The following is a 14,926-nucleotide window of genomic DNA, read 5'->3' on the forward strand; positions in this document are numbered from 1 at the left end:
GGCAATAAATATGTGAAATCACACTCAACTCATTAATTAGGAAAGTTAAGTTATAAGTTAAAAAAGAAGTATTTCTCTCGACACAATATGTTCACTAAAAGTACAGACACTGATGTGCTAAGTCAGGGTTTGAAGCAAGGTCCTGATGCTGATTATTCACAATGGTAAAGTCAGTTTCCTGATATGAAAATAGGGATGATAATAATACATCTTAACTCTGAATTATGATAATGATGGAAGGAGTTACTACACGTAACGTGTTCTGAATAAGGCCTGTGCAGAGTAGTCACTCAGTAATGGTGATTCCATACTGTATTATGACATAAGCACAAAGATGCTCACCTGCACATGCTACAACACACACACTGGCACAGAAGTTCACCAAGTATCATCTGCTGCAGCAAAAACTGAAAGACCATGAATGACATTAACAGGCAACAGACAGATAAATTTTGAACCTTTAAGATACAGAATAACAAAACTAGCCATTAAAAAGCATGAAGATTATCTGCAGCACCAATATAACAAGATTTCTACAATAAATTAAGTGAGAAAAAAGCAAGTCACAGACTTCTACAGAATTCTCTATATTCTTGAATATATACACATAAATAGATATGCATATATGTTCACATATGATACACACAGGAAATGTTACAGAAAGAGTCCAAACTATCACCAAAGGTGGCCACCACGCAAGGATTTGATTGTGGCAGAGGGTCAAAGGAAAAACTGATCAAGTAAACTGTATTTTTCTTTTAAGGGAATTGAATATTTTAAAAATTATTTACAAATTGATAATAAAAACATGGTCAATTAGAGTAAATTATTAAAAAACAGACACAATGACAATGGTAAGAAGAAAATTATGAAATTGTAACTTTTTTCTAAGAAAAGTTAGACTGGCAAAGGAATTAGTCTAGTCATGCTTCAAAGAATGTCAGTTCAGTGATGGGTTTTCAAATACTTCAGATGTAGGTTAAGAATGTGAAAGCCGTACATCTCGAAGGACACTCTATAGTAAATAGTCTCCATTCATTGCTTCCATTGTACATAATATTTTGCTAAGTTTTACATCTCCAGGAAAGTAATGTTTGCAAACTCAAACCGTGGGCCTTCAATATCACTTTAGATGACATAAACAAATTAAAATAAGGCCAATGTAAGTCAGTTGTGTTTATCAACCTGATCCCCTCTGAAAAGGAGAAATGAAGGCAAATACCCTTTAATACTATTTATTAGTGGAGTAATATAATACATTTTGACAAGTTGAACAGTTGTAACAGGCGGCTGTTAAAATCTCTACAGGGCCTGTTTAGAATGAAAACAGGAGTGAGAGACAGCTCTATAACTGGGTTTTAAGAACAGCTCAGCCATCAACTATATCCTAAGCAAGTACTTTTATCCAGTTAATTTACGGAGTGAATCCCTTAGGGTCTCCAGCTGTCTACCACTGCAGCTCATTAGAGCCCAATATCCAACTTTTCTTATTGTAGCACTGAAAGCTTGTATGCTTAAAATGTAATTAAACTTAAAACAAACAAGATCTTTATTCCCCGACAGTCCTGCTCTTTTTAAATTGACAAAGGCATGAACTTATATAGGATTATTTAGAAAGCACTATACGTTTCAGCCACTTATGGCAAGACATTTGCCCAACTGTTCATCCCGCATGCAATTAGAAATCTAAATACTTGGGTAACGGGTTTCTATTGGGAATTAAACTTGCAGATCTCTTACAAACGGGTAATGTGGTAAGACTTGCTGTCCAATGAGGTGTCTTATTGAAATATCCCAGGCCGTTTCACTTGTCACAGCTGTCGTTTCAGCCGCCTGCACTCACAGTGTATAGCTTTCATTACGAAAATAGAAATTTGTGTCCTAAGTGCTGTTACATTACTAATGCTAAATATTTAATTCCCTGGGGTTCCAATTATGGTTGAGCACTGGCAACACTGATTCTACTTTTTAATAACAACTGTAAAAGCAATTTGAGCATTTTTCAATTAATTAAATACATAGTGAACGAGTAACCTCTTGTCATTTTGCCCTCCAGGACCTGAGCTAATTGGTGCAGAATAAAATGTTTTGAAAATTAACTGATATTCTGTTCTGCACACTGTTATACCATTAAATTACAGTTTGCAAAATGAAGTTTGTCTTCTAATAGTTACACTCAATATAGTTTGCAGATGTGAGAAAGTACCTACGTTTTAAGTATTTAGCAGTGCCCACAATTAGAGCCAAGTTCAAAGTCAAGCACAGCTTCTCTAAACACCAGTCAGTACCAATAATACTTCGCATTGTTCACAGACAAATGTAACAAATTTCAACACAGGGAAGTTCCCCAGATTCCATGACATGTTTTCACAGTTTAGTTTAAATATTTTGAAAGTTTGCTTGCAAGAATTCCTATCATTAATTATGTTCACACAGAAAGGCTCAAAAACAAATTCTTAGATTTTTTCTTTTTTCTAAAAGAGAAAGCCACAAACCAAATGTCTGGGAAAGTCCTTCCTTCTTAGACACTTTGTTGCAGTTTCTCATTTCACCATAGAAAGATGCCATAAATCAGCTCCAACTTGGTGTTTCAGCTGAAAACAATGAATCAAAAAAGCAGATGCCACATTTTAAAATGAACCTTTTCCTGCAGGAGAATGAAATGTGATTAAAGAGACCATCTTCTTGTAGAAAAGCGTCTCTGACAGGTGTTCTTCCAGCTCTGAGTCTTGATTGGCCATAATCTAAAATCCATGCCCGCAGAAGTGAATGTCTTTGCGGCAGCTGTCTGTCTAACAGAGATGATCCCCTAAACAGGTTTTACTGAATGAGGAGTCTCAGCAGAAGCATTATGGATCATGGAGTAAGACACAGAGAGTGAAATTAATCACTCTGGGAGAGAGGGGAAAATAATAGGGAAAATTTAATCATTTCCATACCAATCTTTAGCGTTTAAATCTTTAATATTTCTAAGATTATGGTAACATCTTAGAGAAATGAATCTAATTACAGGATTAATTTAGTAGCACCAGTCATTCAATGTAAGTAGATCAGCCTAAATTTCTGATTTTCTTTTAAAACTAAAGAGGATAATAAGGACATTTTAGAACTCTGGGGTTGAGTTGACTTTTTACAAAGTAATCTGAGGTCCATCAGCAAATACACACACCTACATATAAATAAAAAGAAAAAATATATATTTGTTGAAGGATTATTTAAATGTTAACCTATATGGAATGTAACATCTTAATAGAGCATCAAAAACACTAGCTAAATACAACCTGTCATTAACACTTCTTTTCCTTTTTTTTGGTGATAGGATTAACAAGTCTTAAAAACAATAAGCTACAGAATCTGTAAGTAACATATCAATTATTTTTGACAAAGATTATTTTTCAAACCCAAAGAACAGCTATATTTTAAAAATCTAAAAGCAAAAGAATTTGCCCTTTCAAAATAAGTGGTACAGACACTGTTTTAAGAAATGGTCAGAATTTATTCCCAAATATTTATGTACCTGGTTTTGAAAAACATTTTCATTAACTGACTACTAACATGTGACCAAAACACAATTAAGCAAAATAATACCTAGTTTTCTAAAAACATCAGAACATTAAGGTCACTATATTTAGTACCAATTAACCCAAATTACTGCATCCACCTGGCCAGCTGGAGTTGGTTGTTGAATACCCAATGGGCAGCCTTAGCCCTATCCAGGGGCTACAGGATGATGAGCCTTCTCCCCCTCAGCATCACATGTCTTGTGATCAATTTCCCCTCCCCTTCTCTGTGTGATCTGATACTCCACGTACTCAGAGGGTTTGGTGACCCCAGTCTACACAGTCAGAACTACGTCTCATTATCACGCACAAGAGAAGTATTAGAACTAGTGGAAAAATCCACAGGCACTGCAAGAAATGGGTGTGGGCCCAAACTTGTGAGTGCCAACAGTGGGGTGACCTCAGCAGAGTCACTCTCTACTGCTGCACCTCTGGCCTCCTGGCTATGACACAAGGGACAATATAATCTTTGCACTGTTTTGAAGCCCTGATGGGGAAAGATAAAGACAGCAGAGAAGGTGTAACATAGTATGCAAAACCCCAAAGCTTAGGTCCAAGGTTCACCTGCTGGCACTTCCAACAAAGCATTTTTCATTGGTACTGTGCTAAGAACCTAGGTATGGTAAAGAACTGTATGTAATGTATCTTAGTTACTTTTCTCATTACTGAGACAAAATACCCTACACCCAAAGTTAAGGGAGGAAAGGTTCACGTAGCTCAAAGTTTGCAGTGGTTTAAGTCCGTAACTGGCTGGCTCCAAGCCAGGGTGGAACTGCAGAGGAGAAACAGTTCATGGCAGGCAGAAAGTAGCAAAGCAACTAGGAAGGACCACAGCTTTCTATCCCTTATATCTTATCTAGGTTACTTAGGGTGGGTAGCACTCACTCCCTTAATCCTAATGTCCTCAATCCTAGCATTGCACCATGAATCAATTCCAGTGTCACACACTCTAGACCCAACCATCTTTGAAAAAGCCCCACCTATAATTGCATGAGGCTTTGAGGGAACATCTAGATACAAGCCGTAACATAACATATCCAAAATAATGTGCAAGACAAAAAGAAAAACTACATTATGGGCTCTGTAATTTTACTCATATATATATATATATATATACATATATATATATATATATATATATAATGTATTTTTTTTTTAAATGAAGGCTTTACCTTTAGTCCCAGTGAAGTACAAGCCAAGAGAACGTATGTTTAGGGTTTATAAACAATAAGATAAAGAAGAGAAGGGATGGGCTGCAAGGTAGCTTTGTGGTAGAATGCTTGCCTTTATGTGTGAGACCCAAGGAGTGATCCCCAGCACTACAAATGAGAGGAAAGGGGGTTTTAGCAGAATAGTATTATATAGCCATAAAAAAAGCTTGTGAACTTAAAATGAGGCATATTTTAAATTGGGTTTTTTATTCTAGCTTGTGTTCAACTAGTTCCCTTGAGTCTGTGACTCAGGCCTCAGAGCTTCCCTGTCTTGGCTGGAAGCAGAGCTCTGGGAGGAGGAGAAGAAAGTGTAGAGGAGCCAGGAGCCACACCTCCTCCCTCTCATTGCCCACGGTTAAAACCTACTTGCTTGTGAATAAGACTCTAAAGAGGGTCCAGAATTGCTTGCAAGTAAATACAGACTTCAGAGTCTGACCATCCATGGCCTGGGGAAGCCTTTCCATACTCTGGCCATATTCTAACAAGCTCCATCATCTGATCTCCAAGTCCACAGACGCCTAACAGCAGTGACTTGAAAGTCAGAAGGAGACTTAGCGAGAAGACCAGTGAAAAATACAGCAGGCGGCAATCAGAAACACGGAAGGGTTTTAAGCAGGGACAATGAGAGCTAAAGCAACAACAAACAACTAAAACAAAGTACCTAAGTCACTTAATGAGAACTGAGTTACACAGTCCAAGTCTTACTGATGACCATGAGTTATTGTCAAAGTTAAATGAGACTTCATATATTGTTTCCAGGTTAAGAAGTGAACATATTATAGAAAGATTTCCAACACAAATAGTTAATGTTAATTCTTAAAACTTGGCTATCTTGAATAACCCACTCCCCAAGGGTTCCAGATTATAGTGGTTTTACTGTAGTTAGATAGTTTTATGGCTAATGCACTGTGGTATAAATAAATATAGCTTAGGCTAAGTGTCTCCACTGAAAATATGTGTGCTATAAAATGACAAATAAAATAGGTCAATAACTAAAGTCATAGTAAATAACTCAAGCATAAAAGCACATAACATTAGAACAAACTAAAATAAGCCAGTCCTCTCTAAAATTGACAATAAATTTATTCAAAATGGTCTTTCAAAATGAAAAACTAAATGTCCCAGGATAAATAGTGAGAAGAGAGGTTGTGAACTTATACACATTACACTCATGAGAAAAAGCTATAGAAAAACAAACTTAGTTTATGCATCTGTGTGATGAACAACTAATACGCCCTGTCGCTGTGATGGTTCATCTTGAGGGTCAACTGACTGGAATGAGATTCATGGAGAAGCGGCTGAATTGGAAAGGCACTAACATCATCAATGGGTTAACCCATTGATAAATTCATAGCAGAATGAGCAATTCAGAGTTGGGGCCTAATCAGAGGAAGTGGGTCATGGGGACATGACCTTGAGGACTGTTCTTCCCCTCTGACTTTTTCCAGCCCATGGTGTTTCCTGGGTACCAAGAGTTGAGTGGCTTTGTTCCACTGTACCTTTCTCCATGATGTTTTTGTGTTGGGGTTACCTGATCACGGACCAACACTTCTGAAATCATGAGCCAAAAATAAACCTCTCCTCCTTTAAGTCGTAGATGCCAGGTATTTTGTCCCAGCACTGGAAAGCTGACCAACCCACCATTTTGATTCAGCTTTTACATTGTAAAGATGTGGGTGCTCCATAAATTACTGTTGAACCAAAATGTAGTTTACAAATGTCTGGATGCCAGATTCAGAAAAGATGAGAGATATCAGTAATATCATTAACTCTTCTCAACCTGGGTTAAAGATCTTATAAACACAGGACACAGGAAGGTCTCTAGAGCTTCCACTGCACCATCCAAGGACATGTTAGACCTCTGCACTCATAAGTGGGTAGGTGCAGATTGTTCAGTGTTTATGTTACTTTGAGAAAAGAAAGATCTGGGGGTTTAAGAACTGCAGTGGTAAACCCATTGAGATCTCATAACAGGCTGTTAGGAGGCAGGGCAGAGGAAGGGGGACATTCTCTCTCCTTTAAAGTCCAGTCTACAGGTGGTTTTATAAATGCTACTGCAACACTTTTGTAAAAGTGTCACTAGATCACGGTCACATCCTTTTGTCTATGGCTGCTTTTATACTGCAATGACAAAGCAGTTGCAAGAGAGATTACCTGGAAAAGAAACCCAAAGTATTCACTATGTGGTTCTTTACAGAAAAAGTTGGTCAACCCCTTCTGCAGAACATCTCCACCTGAGAAGGGTATGAATCTCAGCAAATCTCCTCCATCCTGGAAAGCTACCCTCCTTGTGCCTCACTGTAAGAAGCCTCTTCTGTATTAATACCCCTTGTTTTGATTTATAGCTAGATGTCCCTCCAAATCCTCATGTGCCTATATGTGGGGCTTTGGGAAGGTGACTGGATCATGGGGGTGGGATGATCATCAGTGGATGAGTCCACTGGTAAGTTTATAGCTAAAAGTGATGCTGGGAGGTGGAGCTTGGTCAGAGGAGGCGGGTCACTGTGGACATGGTCTGGAAGGCTGTAGCTCTCTGCCTGGCTGCAGTGCTCTTCCTGGCTGTAGCTCTCTGCCAGGCTGCTCCTTTGACTCTGCTTGCAGGCTGCCATGATATGAGCAGCTATTCCTCTGCTATGCCTCTCTACCATACTGTCCTGCCATGGAGCTACTGTATTGTAGACTGAAACCTCTATAAAATGTGAGCTTTTACTCCTTTAAGTTGTGGGTGTCCAGTATTGAGTTTCTGTGACTAGAAAGTAACTAAGACACCCAATCTTACCCAGGCTCATTTGTTGAGATGCCAGATCTTGCATTATTCAGTATTGACTCCTGCCTAAAAGTTTGTTATTGTTTATATCTGGATGTCCTGTCAAAGTGTCATGTGATCATAGGTGGGGCTTTTGGGAGCTGACCTGTAAGCTGTAAGGGGCCTTACAGCTGACACCCTCTGAGTAGATGCAGTCTTGTTGGAAGAGGTGCATCACTGGGGGCATAGCCTACAAGGCCATACCTCCCTTCCAGGCTCCTCCTTTGATTCTCTTCCTGCTTCCTGGTTGCCATCCCACAAACCGCTCTCTGCCCAAGCCCTCTCACATTCCCTTCCTGCCTTGGACCTGGCCTAACATGGACTAAACAGATGACTAAAATAAACCTCTTCTCCTTTAAATTGTGGTTCTTGGGTATTTTGTCCCAGCAAGGAGAAAAAGTAACTAAGATAAGGTTTAAGACACATCCATCTTTCCAGCTGTGAAATGTCCAATGAAGATGCAATACAGTGAAATTATCATAGGTCTGGCTTAGCATATAAATTCCCTTTCTTGCTCTATACTTATACAACACTTATTGAGCATCTGGCCTTTGACTTCAAGTGTAGAAATCTTAAAAAGAAAGATGTTGGCTAGGATGTAGCTAAGAGGCACATGTATGAGGCCTTGAGTTCCACCCTCAGGATCAAAAAAAAAAAAAAAAAAAAATCAACAAAAACCAAGGAAGGTGTTAAAACATGTGAGATCTTGCCAAGAAAAGGTAAGCAGCAGGAAAAGCACAGGTGTGGGGATAGAAGCACATCCTCCAAGAAAACAGAAAAGGTTGTCCAGGCTGGGGGTATGGAAGGAAACTGGCTGAGTCCACCAATTAAGTGGTGATCTTGTGAATGGTCCCAAGAAACTGAGAAGTATTAGGCAGAAGGATTCTTCTGGAGGATTTAAGTGAGGGCATGACAATTAGATCTCATTTTAGCAAGTCCTTCTGACAGCAAGGATGAGGTAATGGGAAGTGGGGGACGTCTGTGCTTACCCCTCTATGTCCAGTCCAGAAACCCTCATTATGCTTCCAAGTCCACTGCAGACAATATGAACTTCTCTGGGTATTAGGATAGAGTCTAGACAATTGCAAGAAGGGGATCTTTCCATTCCAAATCATTATTCAAATTATCAGTTTCTTGACTCTTCCTGGTCCCATGCTGCTTCTATCTGCAAGTGAAAAACAACTGTTAGTGCTGGTTGCTTTGTTCTGTTTCTAATTTCTAATCTGCTGTTGCATTAGTTAACTGCTCTTACTAAAACAAAATACCTGAGATAATTAACTTGTAAGAAGAAAAGCTTTACTTTAGTTCATAGTTTCATAGTTTTAGAGATTGTAGTACATGATTGGCTGCTCTTATTGCTTTGGGCCTGGGGTGGGGCAGCACATCATGGTGAGAGAGCATGGCAAAGCAAAGCCACTCACATTATAAACCAGGAAACAAAGAGGAAGAGACCAGGGTCTCACAGTCCTTACTGAAAGGACATCCTCTGCTCACTGACCTAAGGGCTTCCCACTATGGTCCATATGCCAACAGTTCTACCACATTCCAATGGCACCACCTTAGGGGCAAAACCTTCAACACACAGGCCCTAGGGGGACATTTAGATCCCAACTATAGCAGTTACAGAGATTTTTGTATGATACAAAATTATATACTTGGGTATTGTGGCAATGTCAAATTGCTATACAAATCCCTACATGTTTTCATTTTACGCTTTTTTTTTTTTTTTTTTTTTTTTTTTTTTTTTTGTCATACACTGACAAAAGACATTTGCAGATTTCTGGTTTTGAGTCTGCTATATAGTTTGGAAGTTGTCCCTTGCAGATTTCTGGTTTCGAGTCTGCTATATAGTTTGGAAGTTGTCCCTTTATCTGAATAAACAGAAAGCTAAAATCTGAATGTTATGGTTTGTGTTGAGATGTCCCCCCAAATCCTCATGTACTTTAAATGGGGCTTTTGTGGAGGTTGCTGAATCTAGAGTATATGATTGATTAGTGGTTCAATGCTGAGATTAAGGGATGCGGGGATTAAGGGTGGGTGATTGCTGGATCAGCCCACTAATTGCATTGGCACCGTCCTAACCCCAGCAGTCTGGATTAGATAAAAGGGGCAGAGAGAGGCATGTTTCTCTTTCTTCTCTAGCTTGTTTTTGCTGTCTACTGCTCACTAGGAACTGCTCTCTTCTGTGAAGCCACCCTGCCTTGGAGCCAGCCGATTATGGACTGAATCCTCTACAAATCGTGAGCTAAATAAATCGTTCCCCTTTTAACTATGGGTGTCAGATATTTCATCTCAGCAATGAGAGATAAAAACCTAACACACTGAACAAGTTGAAAAATCAATAACTTTTATTAAAGCTGTAAGAATGAGGTCATAGGTAAACTGCTGACACCAAAATAGGAGCGACAGACAGGTAGATACAACTTATCACAGCAAAGACTTCTGAGGGAACCAGAAACAGTGTAGGAAACCTGAACCATAACTGATTAGCTGCTGGAGACCTAGTGTGTGGAATCCGACAGTTAAAAACTCCAAGAGAGGGACTGGGGATATAGTTTAGTGGGATAAGCACCTGCCTGGCAAGCACAAGGTCCTGAGTTCAATTCTTGGTACAAAAAAGAAAAGAAAAGAAAAGAAAAACTCCAGGAGAATCCAGTCATGGTGGGGTTAGGGGATTCTTTTGGATAACCAGAGTTCTACTAAGTTGTCATAGTGAATAAGGGAGAGAAAAGGCTCCCTGGGATTCTAGGAGCGGGGAGAGAAAAGGTGACAATTCTGAAATCCTCCAGAACATTCTATTTGACTCCATTCTTCTTGACCAGATCTTCCCCGAGGACAAACTATTTAAACAGAGCCTAACCTGCTGGGGTTTTATCAGAGCCCAACTGACCTGAATGCACTGCCTCAATTTCAGGCCCCCTCTAGATTTTCATGTAGAAAAGCAGGGAAATGCACAGCTTCAACCCTATACCAGTTGTACTAGCCACTTTCCTATCACTGCAACAAAATAGTCAATGCCTGCATCTTAAACAAGGACAGGTTTATTTTGGTTTACAGTTTCAGAGAGTTCAGTCCATAGCTGCCTGGCTCCAAGGAAGAAATGGCATAGAAGGCCATGGCCGACAAAAGCTGCTCAATCCTGGGTAGCCAGGAAACAGATCAAGGGAAGGAAGGAGCCAGGAATAAGAACACACTCTGCCAGGTCACGCCCTGAGTGATCTACCACCCCAACTAGGCCCTGTCTCCTAACAGCACATTCAGCTATGAACTCATCAGTGATTAATCCACTGATGAGTACAGTGCCCCATCATCTGACCACCTTCTAAAAGTCCACCTTCCGAAATCTCTGAACACATGAGATTTGTGGGGGACATTTTAGATCTAAACTGCAACACCACTCACCTTGCCGCATCTAAGAGGGGACTGAGATGTTTGAGGTTCACAATTCAGAGATAAGCTCACTGAAAGACTGAGACCTAATTATAGAATTATAGAATAGCTCTCTTCTCACCACACTAGTGAAGGCATATTTCCAGTATTTCTTCCTACCTTGTACTTCATGGCCATCTATCACACACACACACAAAAAAAAACTACAAGGTACACTAAAGGGAAACAAAACAAAACAATTTGAATAGATAGAGCATCAGGATCAGATTCAGATATGGTGAGGAGGTTAGAATTACTGGTCTAGAGATTTAAAGCAACTGGTTTACTATGGTTTGAATGCGTTCGTCAGCTCCACAACTCTAATGTTGGACATTTAATTTCCAAAACAGTAGTGTTTGGCAATAGACCTTAATGAGAGGACCTTATGAATGGATTAATGCTGCTAAAAAACAGGATCCAAGGATAAGTTCTCACTTTTTCACTCTACTGCCATGTGAGGACACCGCAAGACAACTGTCACCAGCTACCACATGCCAGTGTCTTGATCTCAGACTTCTAAGTCTCCAGAACTATGGAAAATGCCTTTCTTCTTTATTCACGCTGTATTATTTAGAGCAACACAAACCAACTAAGCTAATGGCTAAAATACTAACTCTAATGAATAAACTAGAGGGAAGGAGAAGGCAAAGGGAAATTTAAGCAGAGATGTGAAAATTCCAAGAAAAAAAAAAATGCTAGGAATCAAAAATACTGTAATACAAGCCAAGTATCATAGTACCTTCTTGCACAAGAAGAGACTGAGGCAAGAGAATGGTAAGTTTGAGGCCAGTGTGGGAAAAATATTTACATTAGCATAACAGTAGCTGGCTGTGTGTCTCAGTAGCTACACTAGGGGAATACAGGAAGCAATCTTTGTGTTCACCTACTTGGTAGACGAACTGAATAGAAAGACATACGAATGTGTGTTCAAGTATATACAAGTGAGTTTTACCTATCTTACATGCTGTGTCACAGTTTTGTGTATTTATAGTTTGTTTCAGTAAATGTCTTCTTTTCATTTCTCTTGTAGAGTTAGCCCAGTTCAGTATAAAGTTGCATGAAAATCTGCTCTTACAATTTTGGGAGGAGGCTAAAAGTGAGTCATCAAGTGACTTGGCTATTGATGATGATGTGGATTATGTAAGCTAAAGCTGTGACAGTGGGATGGAGCAAGATATTACAGATACAGAAGTACAGAATGAAGACCTGGATTCAGATGAAGGAAGAAAACAGTAATGTAAATAAATATTTGACTAGTCAAAATGCTATAAATGGTCATGTACAGATCCAATGTTAGAACTAGGTTAGAAAGTGTTATTAGGTGCTTGCTCGCCAGGGCTGAAACCTGTTGGATACAATGCCAACACTGTCATTCAGTGTTGGAAATTGTTTGTAACAGATGATATGCTACAAAATGTTATAAAATACACTAATAATGATATACCAGTAAAACATTCTATATGCACTAATAGTAATATGGATTTAGCTCAGCGGCACAGCACCTGCCTGGCAAGCGCAAGGTCATGAGTTTGATTCCCAGTACCGGAAAAAAAACAAAAAACAAAAAACAAACAAACAAAAAAATATACTTATTGTGATACCTCACTATCTGAACTAAAAGCCTTCTTAGCAAGACTTTCTCATTCTAATTGTCAGAATCCGAAAGATTTATGGAGAAGTGACAGATGTGGCATTGAGATTTTTACAACAATGGCACTCAAGAGATTTGGTTTCCTGCAAAACCATCTATATTTTGATGACAAAAAGACTCACCAAAAAAGAAAACAATCCAACAAGTTGGCTGCTATTTGCTCATTTTCTGAAAGCTTTGTTGCAAACTGTCAAAGCACTTTATACACCATTTGAATACATGACAACTGATGAACAACTTGCTTAATTTTCCATTTTGTGGTTGATATAGCTTTCAGCAACAGGGCTGGGGATATAGCTCAGTGGTGTAAGTGCCTGCCTGTCAAGCACAAGGTTGTGAGTTCAATCCCCGGTACTGCAAGAAAAAAAAAAAATAGCTTTCAGCAACAAATGTCAAATAAACCTTCCCAATATGGTATAAAAATATATGTGCCTTGGTAGATGTGAAGACATTGTACACCTTATATTTAGAAATTCATCCTGGAAATCAGCTACCAGGTCTTTCTTCATGCACTAATAAACTATATGTCTTCATGAATAGACTTATCGTATTTATCTCAAAAAGTAACCAAAATGTCACATTCAACAATTGGTTCACTAGGTATCCATTGATGTTACATTTGCTAAAAAAAGCCCCCAAAAAAACAGAAAAAACACCAGTTGACCAGCACAGAAACTATTCACAGGAACCAGCAGAGATTCCTGAAAAAAAATGTTGCAAGTTCACAGCAGAGAAATGTATAGTATAATCTTTGGATTTCAGAAAGAAAACATTGGCATATAGGGCAAGGAAAAATCAGTACTGATACTGCCAGGTTATGCCATGATAATACAAATAGTGAAGCCAGGAGTGGTGGTGCACGCCTATAATCCCAGCACTCCAGAGGCTGAGGCAGGAAGATCCTGTGAGTTCAAGGCAGCCTACACTACATAGTAAGTTCAAGGCCAGCCCAGATGACATAATGAGACCCTGTCTCATAAAAAAGATTGATAGTGAATCTTCAACACAAATGATGCCAGAAATAGTCACTTGACAACAAAACGAAAGGCACAGTAGACACTGTGATGAGCTATGTATCTATGCAACTATGATTTCACTTGAAACACAAAGTGTTGGCCAATGTTTGTTTTACTTGATCCTAAACGTGTCAGGCATAGTTTCATAGTTTACAAAGAAAATAACAAGCACAAAATATTGCAAAGAAATTTCCTTAGAGGACTGGGACTAGAATTGATAAATGAACAATTACAACAGAGGAAGAACAGTATGTATCTGTTGGAAGAATTCTGGAGCAGACTGGTGAGCAGACAGGTGAAACTTCACAAAAACCTACTGGGAAGACAGGAAGACCGGCAAGATGCCAAGTATGTCCTACCGAAGAAAACAGGAAAACAAAACACATGTGCTATTAGTGTAAGTAACACTTGTGTTTGAAACAGTTTTCATGTGTGAAAGCTGCCTTAGGTGTGATAATTCAAGTAAAGGTATTTTTGCGGTAGAGTTTTATTTGTATTTTCATTGTAGTTCATACAGGAATTTATTTGTTATTTTTTATATTTAGTAAGCAAACAGTTGAAGTAGAAAATGTTGCTGTTTATTCTATACACTCAGTATATGTTTGCTATTTTATAGATTTTATTTTCCTGCTAAGCATATGTATTGTAATAATAGGAACCACCTGACAAAACAGGAACACAAGAGAGGTGACAATGACGACCTGCCAAAAAAGACAAGAAAGTAAAACACACGTGCTGCAATACTTGTGTATGGAACATGCAGTTTTCATGTGTGAAGACTGCCTTAGGTATGATAATTCAAGTAAAGATTATTTCTGTGGTAAAAATTTATATGTATTTTCATTGTAGTTCACATAGGAATTTGTTTCTGTCGCTGTTTTTCAGACTTTGTAAGCAAGTAAACAGTTGATGTTGAAAGTAGTGATATTTATTCTAAACACCACATATTAAAAATTTAATATTTTATTATTTTATTTTCCTGTTAAGTATACATTGTATAATATAATAAAATTCATAAAATTAAAATAAATTACTCATCCATACAAATACTCCTAAAAATTAAATGTGGGCATTATACACCCACTGCACTGCTGTTTTTAAAAAATTTACTGTGACATCCTGAGGGCTTCAAGAAAATAGATGGAGGCGGATGTGGTTGCACGTGCCTATAATCCTGGTACTCTGGGAGTCTGAGGCAGGGAGATCAACAACTTCAAGCCCAGCTTGAACAACTGAATGATATGCTGTCTCAC

The 14,926-nt window shown here is 38.7% G+C and overlaps 1 long non-coding RNA gene across 7 annotated transcripts in view; it reads right to left on the minus strand.

Moving 5' to 3' along the window:
- The window catches only part of LOC102003796, a 58,114-nt gene that overhangs the window by 20,282 nt on the left and 22,906 nt on the right, over positions 1–14,926 (minus strand). For 6 of the 7 annotated variants that reach the window (XR_001234749.1, XR_001234751.1, XR_001234750.1 and 3 more), the window contains exon 4: positions 8,567–8,742. This is a non-coding gene — a long non-coding RNA (uncharacterized LOC102003796). Of the gene's footprint in view, positions 1–342; positions 408–8,566; positions 8,743–14,926 lie in introns of all 7 variants that reach the window. The other variant, XR_001234752.1, reaches the window with a different exon arrangement.

The sequence above is a fragment of the Chinchilla lanigera genome, unplaced genomic scaffold, assembly GCF_000276665.1.
Source record: "Chinchilla lanigera isolate Chin_1 unplaced genomic scaffold, ChiLan1.0 scaffold00032, whole genome shotgun sequence".
NCBI lineage: Eukaryota > Metazoa > Chordata > Mammalia > Rodentia > Chinchillidae > Chinchilla > Chinchilla lanigera.